Below are 18,102 nucleotides of genomic sequence, written 5' to 3'. Positions count from 1 at the left end.
AGCTGTTCTGCAGCCAGACCAGTGCCCAACAAATGGAGGGGGAATACTGCAAAACCACCCCAAATGGAGACACAAGTGCAGACAGAGCTGAAGCACAACCCCAGAGAAACAAGGCTACTGCCAGTTGCCTTAAATTCACTCAATATACCTGGGGGAAAACTGTAGGGGATTTAGAACTTAAAAATAATGAAAACCATCAGAATTTGTTGTGAAATGCTGCTGTTTTACTAGGTCATATTGTACCTTCAACATTTCCACACACTTCAGCTAATACCAGTTGGATCTGTACATGGTGAACAGTGAAACACACAGTTTGCCCAACGATGACTGAATTACTCAGGAGGAACTGCAATTGATAAGACAAGGATTTATGGACCTATTGTTTTCTAGGTTCTCGTAAATAATCCTAATTGGTGTTAATCATCCACCTTCTGCTTAGTGTTATCACCAGGCAAAGTACACTTCCTAAAGAAGCTATTTAGGGGCATAATCCTTCTGAAAGGCAAGACAGCTATTGACTTCCACAGGACCTGGATTGAGGTGCTCAACCAGAGGAAAGAGACTCCGGAATACGAGCAAAAAAACATCACAGTGTCTTTCCTTGTTTGCATCGAAAAGTTCCTTTTCAATAAAATCACAGTATATTCAGTGTTACAGAATCCCTTCCATGTGGGCTTCATGCAAGGACTCTCCAGTTTTTCTACCAGCTCGAAAAGGCACCACAGAGGATGTAAATTTGCTGATGATCTTTACTGTCAGATAGCAGCTCCTGCCCGTATCCCCTTCTGATGGGCTGGCTTGTGTCATATCTGAGAAAGGATGCTTTGGAAGAGCAGACACCTGCACCAGGACTTGGTGTCTTTCTGTCTCTGATTTTATTGTTATCCCTGAAAAACTACTTTGATCTCTTGGTGCTTCACCATTTGTCACACACCGCACGCTTGTCAGGAGGGGACTGTGGAACTCGAGACCTCCTTGCTTTTGCTGGTTTTAGGTGTAAGGTTTGGTGGGCTCAGTTTTAGCATACAGATGAGCCTGCTTGACCTTAACAGGTCTGCACTTTAAATAACGCTTAAATAGCATTCTAGAGGGTACAGTCACACGCTGCTTGCTTACGGAAACTACAAGGAAACCAGACAGCTTTTCAATTTGTGTATCAAAGGGAAGGAGATTTACACATAAAAGGGTGAATTATTTTGATTTGTAGTTTTCGAGCCACTATACATTCTCTGACATAAATGCTCCCTTGTCTCTGGTTTCTGATAGTTCATATCAGGTTCAGTGGCCTAGATTTTCAAAAGTGGTAATTTTGGAGGCCAGTATTTCCCAGAGCCAACTCAAGGTGCCTTAAAGAGACCAGATATTGTTAAGATACTGCCTGTCTTTGGAAAATTTGGGCCATTTTAGCACCTCTCAAACTTGACACCCCAAAGTGACAGCGTGTAAAATCATCAGGGGTGGGTTTGCCAGGGGAATAAATCCCATTCCCCCACCACACTATCCCTTCCACTGCACTGTTCACACACTTCAGACCTCCATCACCGTTAAAGGTTCCTGCAGAGTCAACATCACCAGTCCTTTTTGACATTCCCAACCACTGAACATCCTACATAACCTATAAAAAGAGCTCATTTCCTCAGCTATTTCATCTTTTAAGCAGCTATCAGAGGAAAGTCTCCTAAGGCCGGGGTCTGGATAGCCAAAATCTAGCTATATGGTATTTGAGGGAGAGGAGGGGAGAAACCCTATCCCATTATCTGCATTATCCTGTTACCCTTGGATGTCTTCCATGTACTTGGAAGAACAATGCCCCATTCTTGAGGCTTCACATTGCAGCCACTGCCTTTTTGGCAGAAGAAGGGTGGAAGTGGCTCCCTTCAAAGTCAATCAATGTGACACCTTTAATCAATCTAGAAGGTCACCACTGCACTTCCATCAAAAAGAGTTGGGTACAATTCTCGCTGAGTCCTAATTGTTTGCGGGGACTCAGGTTGCAGTGGGTGTTGGAAAAAGTCTTTTCTGGTCCTGACCTCAGCACATCTTCTATTCCTAGGCTCTTTGTAGGAGTTTATGATCAAATAAGAATTATACTCAGGACTGGGTATACAATGATGCAGAAGTATGTATAATGAAACACCAAAATACACAGAACTGACTCAGTTTTGTGTTTCTTTATGGCTGTGAACACAGTCCAGTTTTGCTGAAAGGTTCAGAAAGCCCAGGGAGCTTTTGTGTGAAGGCAGGTCACATTTTGAGCAAGCTTACAATGATTTTGAGTTTCACATCACAATCATTTCTGAAATGTCATTGTTCATCTGGGATGTCTGTGAGTGGTCACAAAACAGAAATCTATTGCATTTCAAGGAACTGTGAACAGGAGGGAGGATCAGAGACAGGCATGGGTCAAAACCACTCAAACTTGAAGTCAGGACCCCTTACATTAACAAACCCATCAATACAAAAACACTGAATCTGTTAAGCCAGAAAATTATTCCCCCAAGTTGGAGTCATTTCATTACCACTCTGGCACTACTGGAGCGGGATCCAAAGCCCAGTAAAGTCAAGGGTAGAATTTCCATTGATTTCCGAGGAGTCTGGATCGGATCCTAGATCACATTGTCACACTGCAGCAAAACCCAGCCGTGTTGCAGTGCACCCACCTGCTCTCTAAGGTCTCAGCTCTTGCTGTTCAAACCCACTGCAGGCACAATGTAGGTTATTCCAGCACTTACTTGGTGCAATGCTAAACAAACACCGGTTTATCAAAATCAGCAATACTGCTTCTTGTTAGTAAATTAGGCCAACTAATGGAGACTTTTTCTTAAGAGGATTTGTCCGCTTAAATCAAAACCAAATGCCAAAAATCCTTATTCTATCAATCAGACCAGTGCCCTCCTGCACCGGCTGTGGACCAGGGCTGGCTAAAGACACACAGAAAAAGTCATCGAAGACCTTACAATATCTTTTAATGAGGTACTTAGGCTTCTTTTGCAACGATTCAACAAAATCTGGCTAGGTAAGGGATCAGCAGCTTTTGTGTACACAAGCAAGACTGGAAGAAAGAAAGCAAAGAGAAAGGCAGGCAAGAAGGGAGGAAGGAAGAAAGCAGGGAAGGAAGACCCCGTGTTTCATTTGCTAATACTTCATGTTGACAAGTCGCAAAAACACAAAAACCTTTTTAACCTCTTGCCTCCTTTCGACAAAATCACCCACCTACAAATTAAAATCACCTCCAGACATTGCTGAAATTATTTTCTTGGGCAGCTCTGTATCGTAAAATGTCGCACACACTAAGGAAATTATTTTAAAAATAAGACATAGAGATTTTTTTTCTTTCTCTGCAAATCAAAACTAGAAGTCTATATCTGAGAGGAATTTCTGGGAAGAACAAATAATCCTTCAGAGCTGGTACTAGAGGAGGTGCCCTAAACAAACCTACAGAAGGAGCATAATGAGGCAATGATTTATTGCATGCTATGCAACTCTCGCTGCTGTGCAGCGTGTTGTAAGAACCAGCAAAAAGGAGAGGCAGTAATCATACAGCCTCCTCCTCCTCCTCCTGCTCATGTGTTTCTGGATATTACCTGCTCTGGATATGAGTGTGACACTGAGATGGGGCTGCAGCCTCCCTGAGCTGCAGGACTGGCAAATGATCTTTGTGCTGCACCTTTGTTGCCTCGTATTTAAAGCACCGTCTCCCATTACCTACAAGGAAATTAAAAATCTGTCTTTGGATATTCCGGAACTTTGCACAAATATAAAATGCCATTTGTGCAGAATGTATTCTTGCTCTGTGTGTATAAACAAAGGATTTTCAATGGTATTTCCATCAGCAGGTGGAATCCTGGATCTTCCAGAATCAATGGTAAAACTTGCCTTGGGTGCAGAAGGGACAGCATTTTACCTCTGCACTAGGGACTTAATACAGAGAACAAATTCTGCCCTAAGAAATATTTTCAAGAAAATCTTGGTCCTAAAGAATTGCAATCAATCAAATGAGGAGCAGAAACATGCAAAGTAACCAGCATTGCACCAATCAATACAAATCAACATAAGCCTGACCCTATCTGGGTGGTATTTGCAACTAGCTGGGCTTTTTTTTTTCCATTTAAAATTCATTTGGATTCTTGTAATGACTGGTGGGTTTCTTGCACTTCTGCCCGTATTCCTCCCAATTTCTCCAATTTAAGAATACAAAAAATTCTCCCCAACTAAGAATTAGTCTTCAAATGTGTTTGGTGAGATATATATAATAAATAAACATGGAAAAAATTACCTGCAGACTACTTGTGTTCAACTTCCCCCCTCCCCACCCCCGCCCCAAAAGGCTAAATCAGTGAAATAAATTAATTGCTATGAATTATTCAGCTCTACCTGTGGCAATGAAAAATAGCAAGAGCATTAGGATTCTTCTTTGTGTACTAAGCCTCTAATTTATAGAGAATGCATATTAATAAAACACAGGATATTCATCAATATTCAAGTCACTGGCTGCCTGACTATTTAATCTAAAATTACCAGCCAGCTCAAAACTCTTACTAGTTAATCATGCAATCTAAGCCATTCTGATATTGATGGTTAACATTAATTGCCCAACTACCATTTATAAAAACCTCTCCTACATCTTCCCTTTGCCCAGAAGACAACCCTTTGACATGTTTAACTTTTCAGGCAGGCTGGAGTAGGTCAGCTCACCCAGGCTGTTCTTCAGCCCAAAATGCTGGTTTGCTTGTTTCCTGTGAAAGGGAGGTTGCCTCCTGTTGTGGTTTTGCATTTTGAACACGATCAGTAAAAACTATTCTTCGTCACAAAAATCTTTGGTACGTTTCTCTCCTTCTGCTGATGCTCTGCAGGAGGGGGTGGCTGGCAAAGAGCACTGATACTTTCAGACACTGCCAATTTATGCTGCATGACCTGCTCTGCACATATCAAGGTGCAACAGAAGAACTTGGGGAATATTTCCACTGGTCAAAATTTAGGCTCAAACTCCCAAAGTTTATCATACCACTAAGAGGTGCTGATGAAGGGGATGGCAGTGACAGCTTCCTAAAGCAATGCACCTGAGCTACTCTTGATACTTTATAATCTTTCTTCAGTCTTTTTATTAACTTAATCAGATTAAAGTTTAAAAAAAAAAAAAAGGGTGGAACCCCCCCCACACAAGCAAATGGAAACCTTTCAGGTATTCTAACAAAACATTACAGTCCTGGAAGTTATCTGTAAATCAACAAATCTGCACAGAACATACTGTCCTCACTGGAGCAGGAACTTCAAACTACAGAGCCATCTAAATGCTACTGCATATTTTAAAGGGATTTTTAAAAACAACATTCTTAACCACTTTCAAATTATTCTACCTTTGTGCTATTTAAGCTGAAATTTAAGTATCAAATAAAAATTTTGCAAAAAATGGGGGAGTATTTTGAGTAAAGAATATCCTTTTCTCTGTATACAGTAGCCCTACAGACTGAGAGAAATTTTCAGAATTTTATGATTTTGCCCCTCTGGAATCCATGAACTACCACCAGATCAGTAATTGTATCTTCCCTTTATCTGAGGGCTGCTAGAGAGCGATGACTGGTCAGCCAGGGCACGTGGTATTGTTCCTGCTCCCCAACTGCTCCGGCACAAAATCACCCTCCTGGCCTTGGGGCTTATGTAAGGGGCCCCATCCATCACAGCCATGTCAATAAGAACTTGAACCTGAGTGTTTGCAGAAGGCAAACACTCGGAGTGCAACAGCACTCTATCCCAATTCATTTCAAAACTCCAGTAAATATTTGTGAACGATGTTTTGTGGCGTTCGTGCGGGTCCCACCGGCGATTTAAACGCGGCTCCGACACACGCGGAGGCTCTCGGTGAATCCTGAGCTGCCGAGAGGTAACAACATGCTGACAGCAAGGAGAAAACGATGACTGCAGAGCAAAACACGGCCTTAGAACAAGCAAAAAAACTAAATAAACTCTCAGCATACCTCGGTAACTCCTTGTGGCATAAAAAGTGGCTCGGGCCTTGTCTGAACTGGGCTTTTACCTAAGTTGGAAAACCATGTTTAAATTAAATTTAAAGAACCATTCTTCTTAAAAGCACTTCTACAATGCTTTGGCTGGACAGTGTGTTTTTCTAACCAATGTTTACATAGTTTGACCCATTTTCACTGCTTTGCTTTAACTGAAACTATTAATTAAGCTATTTAAAAATTAAATTGAGTATATGCCTGCTTTGGACTGGATTTCAGGCTTCATTTAATTGTTGGTTCTTGTGCTGAGTTTGGCTGTGAGGGTGTGTGAATCTGTCTCCATTTGGAAATGAACCCAAAATTACCAATATATTTCACAGAGGCTACGAGATTGAGAAAATGCTAAAGACATGCCCTGCTTTAATTGTTTTAATTGTTTGGAATACATCCCCATGATATTAAAAATTACATCTGCAACAAACACGGTGACATGAGTCTGGCATAGCTCACTGTAGAAAATGGTGTGCAACTTTAAGTGGCTGAGCTGGTGTTAGAGGCATAAACCAAAGTTTGATTTTGTGAGCACAAAACCAGTCACACATTGCATTTCTTGTGATTTATATGCCATAATCATGCCGGATTTTCAAGTGGAAAAGGTGCCTAGAAATTATTGAAAAGGGGTCATCTCTATTTTTCTATTTGCATCTCTATAATTCAGGGCTTTCTCTTGTAGGGGGGGCCCAATGTGCATACTGAAGTCTGATTTCAATTTTCCCATTGAATGGCTTTTCTGTACAGAAATCTCATGAAGACACACTGATCCTTTAAACTTCAATGTTGATGCTGAAATTATGCTGTGTGTCAGAATTACATCAAACAACTGCACTTATTTCCACCAGAAAATTTTGATTATTTCACTCTCATTTACATTACATTTCTTTCCCCACTGTAATGCTGACTTGGAAATTCCCTTAGGTCTGGACACCTCCAAGTAGACTTTTTCAGTAGAAAGAAAGCTTTCATTATATTTCATAATTTTTTTCTCCTTGATTTGAATGTTATAATTGGATTGGAGAGATATTTGTTGCGAACTTCATGTTTTGCCAAGCTCCATGAGCGGCATCTTTTAATTTCTCTCTTTTCAATGAACCTTTTGACTTGATAAAAGTGGCTCTAAGGTATTTTTACAAAAGAGGCCAGCAGAGCTGGCTCATTTTAAACCCCTCTCTTTAAAGTATCTCATTTCCTTATTATTTCCTAATAGAGGCACTATCCTGCAATGTCATAAAGAATGCCGCAGTTGACTTCAGTGGGATCAGGATCATTCCCTACTGTAATTAGTTCTATATTTCAAAATATTAGAGGTCATTTTCTTCTTTTTTTTTTATTAATCTGAGAAAAGAAAACATTTTGAAGAAAAAAAAAAAAAGCCTTTCAAGTGTGACTGTCAGTAGAATACTAAAAATAAGTTGCAGGCATTCCAGTTGCTACAATTTATGTTTCTAATGAAATTTTCCCCTTCTCATTTACTGCAAATTTTTAATGTAAGCTTTTACAGCCATTGACTCAGTATCTTTAATCTTCCACCAATATTAGATAGAAATGGAACTAACTAGGGAAAATCTATCTGGTTATAAAGCACACTGTCTATAAAGTTGTTCAGTTCATCCAAAACTGCCTTTTCTTTTTTTTTCCCAGTGGGTTGGATAGGATAAAATTATATTTTGAAATACTGTTAATACTATTCAGAGATTAATACACTTGTAATTAATAGTAAGTTTAAAATATTAGGACGCCTCTGGAGAAATCAAAGGATCCAGTGCCAATCACCCCGACTACCAGCACCGGGCAAGATCCCACAGTGACAAGTTCTGATGCTTTTAATTGCGTTCAGTAGCAAAACCTACTCCCTGAGACCAGCAGGCGAAATTCAGTCCCAGCCCAAAACAGGAGGGAGCACATAATTTCCAGCTACTCATTTAGACAGGATCTGTCGGGGTTTGCATGAGCAAAGGCCTGGGAGCCAGTCTCACAGGGGAGAAAACAGCCGAGCACCCACACCCCGGGTCATGGCCTCTCCGTCCTTCCCTTTGCCGAGGGCTCGCCGCAGGCGCCGCCGGCACCGCAGTCACTGTTTTGCAAAGAGGGCTGTGCTGTTTCACTGGGAGCTGTTGGGCTCCATCCCCTGCCCCAGGCTTCTCTCCCCAGCCCCATAACCACCCTGGAGCAGACAGCCTTTGTCCACACCGTCTATTTATAAAACCCCACTTCCAAAAACACGTTTCGGCTGGCGCAGGTCAACTCCGCAGCACCAATTATGGCAGCCAAGCTGCATGGCAGGAAGGTGCAGCACCCCAAAGAAATGGTCCAGGGCCAGTAACAACTTGACCTCGAGGAGCTCTAGCAGAGCAGCACGTCTGACCGTGCCTTTTGAGCAGGGGAAAAACATGCTTTTCCCTCATGACCGTCATGTCAATGCTAAAAATATAAAGCACTTCAACCCTGCGAAGAACTCAACTGTACCCCATGGACGGTCCCTTTAAAATCCATGGGTCCGTAAGTAAGAATGAAATCCCGCACGCACTGAAGTGAATGGAAAAACTCCCCTGCCCTGCAGGGTGCCAGGATTTGCTTCCCAGGGCAGGAAAGTTAAGGACATGTGCAAGATGCTGGCAGGACAAGAGACCTATTTTTGGATGCTGCCTATTCCGAGTATTTCTACCAATCCCGTTACCACTGTCCCAGAACACGTGGGAGTCATTCATGCATTTACTAATCATGAAATGAGAAATGAAGGTTGCCCAAACTCCCTGATGAAGAACAGGGGCAAAGGGGGATCCGTCTCTGTTTGGGGGCTGCTCCTCATATGGAGCCTGGCTGGGACATGGGTACACCACACAGCCTGGAGCAGCAGGGCGTGGGGATGAAGACTCTGAGACACCTCCTCTGCCTGTTCCATGCCCATTTATTTACCTCTCCCACATGCTCTGCACAGCCAGTAACAGAAGGGCCCCCACCAAACACTTGCCTGGGTCTCTGCAGCTGCCATGCATGGACAGGCATTCCCACATCCTCGTGGGAAAGCAGCGTGCATCCCTGCAGCCCATTGCTGCTGAGACCTGACCTGTGTGCTTCCCACCCTGCTTACTTCTCATCACAGCACAATTTCATGGCTGGGATGCAGAAGGTCCTGCCAGGAAAAGATTGGTTAGTTCACACACTCCCAGGGCTTTATCCATCAGCGTATGCCAGCCTTCAGACAAAGAGCTCTGCTGTTTCTTACAATGGATTAAAGTGTTCCCTCTGCACTGGCCAGTGTGGTCTAGAGCAGTGGGGAAGTGAGCAGCCTGCATGCCCATGGACATGACTTGGCACACAAAGCACCCCAGACATGCACAGCCATCCTCATCACCTGGTCTGGGCACAGGGGAGATTTAGGAGCTATGTGCACGTGTACCTTTTCTCCTCCATCTCATCTATATCTGGCACAGGGAAGGAGTGTGATCTTCTGACAGTGTGAGAAAAAGTCTCTATTTATTCTGTCTGGAAGGGCGTTGTGTGCAGTGAAAGCATCTCAGCTCACGTGTGTGCTCTGAGGAGACATCACTTGGGGTGCTAACAGATGAGCCCTGGTGTGTCCCCCCAACCATGGGGGGGTTACCCACAGAGCACAGCCAGCAAGAGGAGGCAAGTCTTCAAATCCACCAGGCCCGTGTCCAGCACCCTAATACTGCCCCTGGACAGCTGGAGCCAAATTTTGGTGGGCTGGAGGTGTGGGCACAAGCTCCCTTCTGCTGACTCGGCTGAGCCTGGGGCCCCTCAGGGCCAGCAGCAGCGGGGGCACTTCTGTCAGCACTCTGTGGAAACAAGTTAATTGACATATGCTAACACACTGTTAAACATAACACAGTCATGTTTAAAAATATACTAGCTAGTTGGATCAAATGCATTTTTAAACATGCATGCTTTTTTTTTTTTTTTCCCCCCCAAAAGTAAGAGGTTTTGGTTAACATGTGCTAGCAAAAACATTTTTGAACATGGCTGAGATACAGGAGATGTAAGAGCTAGAGCAAGTATCCTTTGGCTGAGTGCAGTCTGCAGGGAAAGTTGACTTAAAAAACAGGTTTTCCCTGATAATGTTAATTTGTTTACATTGTCCAGTTCACAGGATTTCAACAGGAACATGCAGCAAAATGTTTATGCACAGCATAATACCCATGTAATCCATCCGCAGCGTTTGTAAATTCGGCCCTAAGGCACCACCGCAATAAACACCATCATCGTGTAATACGGTAATAACAACTCCCCAAAAGCATTACAACTCTTCCTGTCAATACAGGTATCTCTTTAATGACATGTTAAAACTGAAAGCAGAATTAAAACCAAGATGTAGTTTTGTGTCTTTAGCTACAGTTGTAATATATATCCAGGCAGAGGACTCCTCCCTTCGAGGCCAGTTTCTGACTCTGTCCACTTTTGTTTTCTTTCTATAAATTTCTGCTGCTGGAAAACATGCTAACGTCTCCTCTTTGCATGCTCTCCAGTTGCTGGCTGGTCCTCCAGCACTCTTCAGCCCAAGGATTCTATAAAGTAAAAGCTGCAATAGCTTTTAACTTCTAGTTTGAAACCAGGATCCTCAGCCATACGATCATTTCCACTGAAGCTGTTCACACCATCACTGGCCAGTGAGTGTGCTGGTGGATGAAATAGCAAGTGCAAGAGAACACTAAAAAGACAAAAGACTTTCTTTCCATGCAAATGTATTGTGGGACAGCAAATGGAAAATGGAATAGCAAAATCTAGGTCAGTGAAAAGCTTATGGTATGAAGAGACAATAAGCAGAATTGCCTCTAAATATAACAAATACTTACTCAGGTTTTTACCAAAAGCATTGAGGGTTCTTTTAACAATATTGCTGGGGCCTGATTTTTAAATCTGCATACTCAAATATCATGGTGCAAAATGAAGTCAAGATTCAAAAATTAAACCATACATCAAATGCCTGGCAATGAATGTACACGAGTATACTCTGTGATCGTCCGTCATCTGTGCCCGAGTCAGGGCAACTGCAGAGCCGCAGGAGGAGTTTTCAATCATGCCTTGGGGATGAAGTGCAGAGCTGAGACCCATCTCTGGGCTGGAATCACAGGGACTAAAGAGAATTTGCACCAATACTGCTGAGATTTCCGTTAGAGTAAGTGACGGTGTTTTAAGGTTTACGTTGCATTCTGTGTGCAGGGTTTAAAACACAGGAGAAATTAAGAGAAAGATAACGGTGGAGATGAAAGGAACCTGAGGGGCACTTAAAAGCAGACCTGTCACTACAGAGATGCCTGGGCCAGGGGTACCCCAGTTCCAAGCACTGCCAGATGAAATGGTAACCTCTGAGCTCAGGAATGTCTGTCCCGGGGCTTGACTCCAGGCTGATGGGAATATCATCACAGAACTGGAGCCAAGATGACCCTGGTCAACTGAGCTGGTTGGACTCAATGATCTTGGAGGACTTTTCCAACCTAAATGATTCAGTTATTCTGTGTGCTGCAATCCAATGCCATGCCCTCGTACACCCATGAGATGTGGAAGGCAAAGGAAGGCTGAGGCTGGAGCTTAGAGCAGGCTGAACATGTTCTCTCAGCAAAAACTGTTATCAGAAAGAGAAAAGAGGAAAAAGAAAGAAAAAGCCCAGGCTGAACACTTATTCCAGGCTCCTGCCCTTTCTGCACTGTGCATAAGAGGAGATTAAAGGGCTGCCCCAACCACCTCTGCCCTGGGGCAAATGCTCCTGGTGAGAGGATCTGGTGAAAATCTGTCAGGTCCTCTGGCCATGCTATTCCCCAGAGGAGATGATATTATCAGATTTTTTAAAAAGAGCAAGCAAGAGAAAAGCCTGCTAGCTTATGAACTTCCTTAATCTGAAGCTCCACAAATTCTTTCCATGGTTTTGGTACAGCACCTTATGTGCAGGGTGGAAGGGGAAGCTATTGAGTGTTGAATTACAGAGGGGAAAAACATCTCAAATTCCTTACTATTTATACTCACAACTTTCCCAAATCATTATGCACAAATCCCCTAGCCTCAGCTGAACTGCTCACGGGTTACAGGGCCAAGAAAGAGGTGGAGCCTTCATAGCTCATGCTAAGCCTTTGAGAAACTTGAAGTTCCTAAAAAATGAAAGCAATGAAAATCACCATGCCAGGCAGAGAAGATTCAACCTCTACAGCACCCCACAAGAACAGAATTAACACACAAGACAGTAGGAGGTTGCTTTCATAACAGGGAGCATAGGTTGCTTATTTGTGAGAAGTTTTCTGGGACTACCTTCATTGTTAAGCTGAGGCTGACACTGGGTACAGAGAGACAGAAATCTGACAAAAGCATTGAGCGATTGGGGGTATTTGAGAAAAAAATCTATTCTGGTAGCCCAGACACAAGGCTGGGACTTGTTAAGTTGTGAACTTGTTAAATTCCTGCTCCACCAACGGCTTCCTGCATAACAAGAAACCAGAGCCTATTTCTGCTGGTACAAATTCTCCTTGACTTTCAGAGACACAGCGGCCTTCGTGTGTCAGCTCCTCACCCATAAAGCTGTTTGATGACTGCTTCCCCTCCTGCACATGAGCTCCACCAAGCACCCTTGGGATTCATCAGCACCACTGGGCAGAGAGGGGCTTTAATATCAGGGGACAGGTCCAGGTGCAAGCCCTGAGAGATGCACCTTTGCACGCTGCTACTGCACCTCCTCGCATAAGCCTGAATTTGGGATGGCTTAAAACCTTACATAACTCCTTTTTAAAGCACTTTTACCTCTGTTACAAGTAGTGATGTGGATGGTTTTCAGATTTTGGGTTCCTTGTTATTATTTATGGTGTTTCCTTGTTTTGCCTATGTTCCATTCACTGTTTTTAACCAAAACAGTGAGACAAATTACGAACAGCCATTTTTACTTCTGTTTCTGGACTTTTTTCACTTCACGGCTTTCAAGTTTCAGCAAAGTGCTCTTATTTTTGGATTTTCAACACTGAACAGGGCAATAGAGACATTAAAGTAAGAAATATGCTAATTGGACTATATAATAAATGTTAAAGTTATGAGAACTCTCTGATCACATGAGATTCAGAGGCTCCCATCTCTACCCTAATTAAAAATCTCAGGCCTATATGATTTAGCATGAGGCTCACCAATATATGCAAGAATGAAGTACCCCATGGGCTCCTCCAGAGAGTCAAATGGCAACTTACATGAGCAAATTTAAGGTCTTAAATCACAACCATTTTATAAGCAGCAGCCAGGATACTCCACCAGCAAAAAAACCCCACAATTATGTGGACTCCAGGATTCTATTTGGGCCCCAAGGAGGACACACAAGATCCTCAGGAGGATTGGATGGAAACACCCCATGGGGTGATCCAGAGGGGTGGTTTCTGTCCTCACATCTTTCTGGGGGAAATGCCAGAGGGTGATGCCCAAACTCTTCACTGCATCAAAAAGTCTGCAAACAAAAGGAGCATTGATGGCCAGGGAGATGGCCGCTCTCCCACTTTCTCCACACAGGATGAATGGATCTGAGCACACAGCTTCACTGCCATGCACAAGGTGCTGGTGGAACCAGCAGGGTTCAATGAAATGTCCAGCCACTGTGCTCTGGTATGTTTATCCACACCCAAATGCCTTTTAAATACAGACTGCTGAGTTACCCAAAAAGCACCTTAGCCAAAACACTCTTAGATTTCCAACCAACAGCCCTTAAAAATAAGAGTTTCACCCCAGTTAAACAAGTAAATATAACATTACTAGAGGTCTGGAGCCTTTTGTGCTGAGCTTCGACCTACAGCAGTATTTCCCTGCTAGAAAAAAGCAGGCTGGAGTTGGTGACATAACACCAAATATACAGATGGGACCACACTATAATTAGCAAGGGAATGTCATTCCTGCCATCTTTGCTTCGTTTGTAACTGTGCCTGTAAGCTCTGGGGAATGGTGTGCATTTCACACAGTCTGCACAAGAACGAGGATTGCCAACTGTCCCAGTTCTGGTGGGATACCCTTGGTCCTCTGACCCGAGGCCTGTGGAGATGCCAACAGTGCCGCAGGAGAGCGACGCCCCTCGCGATGCCACTGCCAGGACCCCTGGGCAGAGGGGGGATTTCTCCATGTGACAGCAACACACCTCCCTCTAAAACACCACAGGCTCCCATCCAGAGGGCCACTGCCCATCACTTCTTGTCAGGCTCCTTCACAGAAACCCAAAACCATCCTTTTGCCCATCATCAAGCCAAATGCACAACTCTGGACCTAACAACAGAGGCTGATAACTCTGTTCCCCTCCACGCTCAGCCTGCTCCCCAGAGGAAGAGGATTTATCCAGTGCAAATATGGGGATTTTCACTGGAGCTGTGCTTTTCAGCATCTAACCACTGTTTTTAAATCTCTCTATGGCTTCCAGTAAAACCCCAAATCAATGTTTAAGGTTTTACTGCTTGTTTTAAACATCCTCAGTAACGTAAGTCCAGTTGTGTTTTAAACACTTTGTCATCCTCTGCAGGCACTTAGATGAAAAACTTACTGTTGGCTCTGCTCTGCCTATGGAGTCAAGTGGATTTGTTTGGTTTTTCACCAGGCTGCTCAAACTGGTGAAAGCAGCCAAGGGAGCAAACAAACCCATAACTTAACATGTTCCTTGTCTTACGTGCACAATTCAAAGCAATTTCCTCGAGGAGGAGAATTCATCCCACTGAGTCCAAAGGGACCTTGCCTCTGAAGGTCTCAAAGCACGTTAGGAACATTAAGTTGTACAGATTTTTAACCTTAGGGATTTTAAACAGAACAGACCCCTGTGATCATCTCATCAGTGCCTTCTTCATGACACATAAATAATTTCCCTGTGTATTTCCTGCACAAACTCTGAATTTTGAGATAAAATAGAGCATATTTTTCCGGTAAAGACCTCAGCCTTGATGAAAAACTTGAAATGATGCCGAAAGGACTAAATGACTACATAAAATTTCCTGATTTTTCATTTTATTTTACCATTAAAAATCCACCACCTCCAGTCCTATATTAGCTGTAGAGGTGGGTAAACTGAGGCATGGAGGAGTGAGGGCTTCCCCAAGCTTGCAGTGCATTTTCCCACTGCTATTTTCAGCTCAGCTAGGCTCAGGGTGCAGCTGAAAGGGCTGCCTGGTGAACATGGTCTGTTCCTGAGATCACCTTACCACCTCCCCTGTGCAGCCCCACAAGAGGGGGAGGCCCCCCCACTGCTCCCAGCACCCACCTGCACCCCCAGGACCCTGTTCCCCAGCACCAATGAGCTCAGAGCCCCTGGGACCTGACTGGGCTGCAGCAGGGGAATAAGGCAGCTCCTGCTGTGAGCCTGAGCCAGTGTCCAGGAGCCTGGAGGCCGGGGGTCTGCTCGCAGCTTCGCCGCTGAAATTTTGCAGATCTGCAGGGAAATCACTTATTTCCCTGGGATTTCCCCATAAATTTGACAGAGTGCCTCGAGATTCCCCAAGGAAAGGCACTGTTCAAGTACAAAGCTTAATTATGATTGTTATAATATAGTCATGCCACTAATTCCCACTAAGAACTGCAAATCGCTCCCATTCCACTCCTCCATCCCCCACACTTGTCAGTGCTGGTGGACAATTAATTCCCCAAAAAGAATATATTAAACACATGTGAAATATTTTCTATTCGCAGGACATCTCTGAGCAGATTGCAGTTCCTCTCAAACATATTTGTGATTTGAATGCGTCAAGCGATGTATCTCCATACTTTTTTTTTTTTTTAACAGCTTGACAGAATTTATTCAAAATTCAAATTGTGATTGGCCAAATAAATCTTGCAATATCCTTCCCATGCCTGGTGATCAACCAAATTCTTCTGCTATGTACATATTTCAAACTCATTCTCTATAAAGCTTGCATAGTTGTCTTTAGAAATCATATTGAATGAGCTACTTTTTTGTTTTTTTTCTGAGTTAAATTTAGTCTTTTTGAAATCCACAGGAAGCAATCTCAGGAGGAGTGTAGAAGGCTGAGGTAAGTTCATTGAAAACCTCAAATGAATTAAAATACATTGAAAATGCCTTGCATTTTTGCCCTGCAATAAACACCAGGGCTGTCACAAGAAATGCATCAGCCTCTCTCAGCCAAGCTGAGCCGCAACAACTGTGACTTTCCATAAGCCAAGGGGTTAATGAAACCCCTGCCCTAAGGGTTAAAGGATAAATTCAGCTCTATGGCTCAGGGAACATCTGAAGGTCAGTTCAATATCCCACCTACAAAAATCAACCCCTCTGCTTGTCAGCCCTCTAACCAGAACAAGGAGCTCCGAGATCTATTTGTGCAATATTAGGCCTGAAAAAAATTACGAGTTGTGATGAAATTAAAGACATCCAAATTTTTAGCCATTCTCTGCTGATAAAGGCTCTATTATTACCATTTACAAAGGGGAAACACAGCCAATTATAAGCTACTTCTGGCACATGCCAGGCCTCAAGTAGAAGATAAGCCAACACAGCAGAGCTTGCAGCTGGAAGCCCAGAAACCTGAAAATGAGCTGACTCATGGAAATATCCTCATATAAAATATCGGATGGTTATTTTTCTCTGCCTCCTTTCTGTGTGTCTTAGGAATGATATATGAATTGCCTTATTTACTTTGTCCCATAAAACTTACATTTTTTTATTAATGTGCTGCCAGCTCCAAGAGCAGTCGGTGTGGGAGTGGATGGAGGTAGAGAGGCAGGGGGGAGGACTGATCTTTTGGGGGTACAGCAGGGGAAAGGTCCCCTGCAACACTGCAGGTCCAAGAGCACAGCAGCCAACTTTCAGCTGAGCTTTGTCCTGCTCCCAGAAAGCAAACCAGCTCCTCACTCTGCCCTGATTTCACCAAAACCAGGAGGCTGCCTGCACTGACGGTACACCAAGGAGAATTAGTACAAAATGAGGCTCCCAGAATTTAATGCTCTGACCAGAAAACAAACTGGGAGCAGAAGTGATTTCCTCTGGTTTTGCCCTGTGCTGCCCATCCCAAAGCTCAGCCCCAGCACCAAGCCCAAAGCCCAACTCCTTTGGTCCTGCTGTTCCCAGACTGGCCACAGGCTGCCATCAGCGTGGATAAAGACTGAACTCACCTGCTGTGGCACAGACACCAACATGGAGCTTTTTCTTGCACTTGTCTCAATTTTCATGAGGAATTGTAATGTTTGAGATGCCTTTCCCCTTTCAAGCCCACTTGCAAGGCATTCACACATTGTTAGGAGAGGACTGGGTCCAGGTGGGTGGGTGGTGGGATGCTTTATGCCTCATTTCCTTAGGAAACGAGGTTAAAAAACCCTGCTCTCCCCCTGTTATACTGCACTATTGAATTAAGGATGGTGAATGCTCATTATGAATATAATTAAAAGTAACAGCCTCATCTAACAATCTATTTTTATCCATTCCTCACCTAGACAAGCAGCAGAAGGAATTAAAATCTGAAGGGAACAGCCACAGTCAGTGGGGTTTTGCTCTCCACTGGATGGAACTAAGTCAAAAAAAGATTTCAGTGAGACAACCTCCCTTCAAAACTACTTTCCCCAAACAGACATGCTTTGGATGCTTTTTTTTTTTTTTTTTCCCCTGAGAAACCCATGTCTAACAGCTACAAGGGCACAGATTGGGAGAATATTTCCATTTTACGAGGGAAGAAGGCACGAGCTTTGCAGCCCTTCTTGCACCAGCTGCTGGCCTCCGTGGCGGCAGGGTAGGTAATTAAAAAGGACATCGTGTAACAGATAAATGCAGGATAGTAAGTAGTCATTACTTGATATATAGTATATCATCTATTATTAGAGGCTAATAATTCTCTAACCTATTCATGTTAGTCTTTTGTCCGAGGAGCTATCCGCTTGGCACGCTCTAAATTTCTCAACATAAAATTTACTCGATGTTACAACTCATATCTAATCCCGAATTTCTGTGCATTTCACTGCAGTATATCATGTAGAGAGGTAAAAGCTCAGCACTAAATCTTTTGCAAAAGGGAGAACGAGCCAACAAAACTCCATGTTTTCACTTTCTTGCCAGAAAAAAAAAATGGTATATTGAATATTTTTCTTAGTTGTGATTTTAACATTTATTTCCACCTTTAGAATGCTGCAA

General features: G+C 43.4%; 1 protein-coding gene across 6 annotated transcripts in view; it reads right to left on the bottom strand.

Moving 5' to 3' along the window:
* The window catches only part of MAF (MAF bZIP transcription factor), a 185,173-nt gene that overhangs the window by 124,669 nt on the left and 42,402 nt on the right, over positions 1-18,102 (bottom strand). The window lies entirely within an intron of this gene.

This window comes from Myiozetetes cayanensis, unplaced genomic scaffold, assembly GCF_022539395.1.
Source record: "Myiozetetes cayanensis isolate MyiCay16 unplaced genomic scaffold, myiCay2020 scf16, whole genome shotgun sequence".
NCBI lineage: Eukaryota > Metazoa > Chordata > Aves > Passeriformes > Tyrannidae > Myiozetetes > Myiozetetes cayanensis.
This window is presented reverse-complemented; position numbering and strand designations above follow the sequence as displayed.